Source organism: Austrofundulus limnaeus, unplaced genomic scaffold (genome assembly GCF_001266775.1).
Source record: "Austrofundulus limnaeus strain Quisiro unplaced genomic scaffold, Austrofundulus_limnaeus-1.0 Scaffold152, whole genome shotgun sequence".
In the NCBI taxonomy this organism is placed as follows: domain Eukaryota; kingdom Metazoa; phylum Chordata; class Actinopteri; order Cyprinodontiformes; family Rivulidae; genus Austrofundulus; species Austrofundulus limnaeus.
Genome location: NW_013952554.1, coordinates 913,735 through 916,080, shown reverse-complemented (window position 1 = coordinate 916,080; position 2,346 = coordinate 913,735).

Here is a 2,346-nt window from a genome sequence, read left to right as displayed (position 1 = left end):
TTTTTTTTTTTTTTTACATGCAATACTTTCATATGGGATAAATCTTGTGTCAGCAGGAATTGAATTTGAATTGCTCAAATTTAATCTGAATGTGCATAATTTGAAATTGAATGCATTGGTTTGCAAATAAATTTCACTAAATTGAAACTGAATTTAGTGATTTGAAACTGAATTTAGGTTTTGTGTCTGAATTAATTTACTTTGAAACTGTATTTTGGTTTATTAAAAACTCAGTTTGACTACTTTCACTTTCAGTTCCATAATTCAATTTCAAAATTCTGATTTTTGTGTCACATCCTGGTCCTTGAGAAAGCCAGCCAGAGTAATCAAACACAGATCCACAGATTTACGTTTCACTTCRTTGAAGTTTCCTCTCTGTAATGTAACAGAGTTGATGCAATCCACTGTAAAGGTGACAAAAACAGTTATTTTATTACAGTGATTAATTTTACCTATATGTRGAAAATGTTACATTTACATCACATCATGGATCAGTCAGCAGCAGCATCTGATCAATATGTGATCCATGAGTGAAAGTAGTCAGACTGAATTTTTAATAAACCAAAATACAGTTTCAAAGCAAATCAATTCAGACACAAAACTTTAAATTCAGTTTCAAATCATTAAATTTAGCTTCAATTTATTAAAATTCATTTTCAAACCAATGCATTCAATTTCAAATTTTGCACATTCAGATTCAATCTGAGCAATTCAAATTCAATTCCTGCTGGCGCAAGATTTATCCCATACTTTTACCTCCCACAGCAATGAGAACATGAGCAGTTTAGTGTTCTCCTAAGAACAATCTAGAAAGAGGAGAAGCTCTGGACTGAAACGCCTAATTAATAAAGTACCTCAGTCTTATGTAATCCAATATTATGCAGCTCATGCAAAAAATTATCTATTAGTGTGACAGTCATGGCCTTAAAGCTCTCCTAATGAACAGTTTAGGTGAAAAAAAAATCTATAAAACATGAGAAGATGGTGAGGTTTCACCTGAAATGATAAGAACTCAGAAAAACACCACCTAACTCTGCCRTTTTCCCACAGCCCCACAGAAATATGGAGTTTTAAATCAATTTCTTCATTATCTCAGACGTATTTTATTTCCCACAGCAGGCTTTGCACCAGAAAACAAACTCTGATAAACCTGCACTGCCCTGCCCGTGGCAGACAGAAGGATAACAGAGCCGGTGGAGGTGAGCCAGACAAATCCTTCGCTGGTCAGTTTCTGATCCACGGCTACGAGAAGACGGGTTCACGTTTTCCAGGTGAACCAATAAAATGTGGAAATAAATGCTAAACAAGCTGCCACGTCAGCTTTATAGAGTGATCAGACTGCAGATCAATAATGTGTGGACAGCTTTTACTGGAACATATTTACTCCTGCTGAGGAGTCAGARCCAACCAGTCTGAGCAGGAGTAATTTACTCTCTTTATTTGGATGTGTTGTCTCCTTACTCTAACAACATGAACCGACACAGAGAGGCAGGCTGACAAGCACTGAATACTGAAAACTACCAGCAGCCGGCAGGTTGTTTACTTAGTGACTCACAAAAATTAAAGGCCAAGCATGTTGCCTGCCTTCTGATAACACCAGAGTTTTAAACAAAGATCTTTTCTTTTTTATTATCAGACATGACTAAAGGGAATACAGAGAGAGTTSCCAACACAGAACATAGTAAAGGTTAAAGATAGTTGAACATCTGCAGGGAGATGAAGTCACAATGATTAACAGGATGGCTGAACTGAAGGTACTGAGGATCACATTATTTTGGTTTTKAAGAAACTTTATTACTGATTGACAGAATTTAAGATCCAGCCTTGCATTTTACATTTTTTCAGTGGCTCAGAAAGTTTTTACTTTTGAAATTATTTCAGCATTCAGTTGGTGTTTCTTTTTATCTCTTCATATGGATCATAATTAACCCTTAAACTGCGGGAAGAAGTGAAACTCACGTGTCTGATCATGCCTGATCAGGAAATCTTTGATCCACCTGATGGATCTAGTAAACAAACCGTGAACATGCATTAATCCTAAATCATTTACAGCTGCTAGAATGAGCCGMCTTTATTGAGCGTGGCTTGGTGTTGGAGCAACACAGCTGCTGACAAGTTTGAAGGCTTGTTCAAGCTCATCCTAAATTTAGAAATCTGACTTTTGTGAAATGAGCTCCTGCTGTGTGGCCCTGATTGGAGACAAATTCTGAATAAAGCCACCATGAAGACATCAGCTGTGTCCAAAACAGGATCCTCCCTGGCCCAGCATATCCCATAATGCATTGCGGCCCGACCGGAGATTTTTTTAAGCTAGTAATAGCGGACGAAGCGAGAGAAAAGAATACG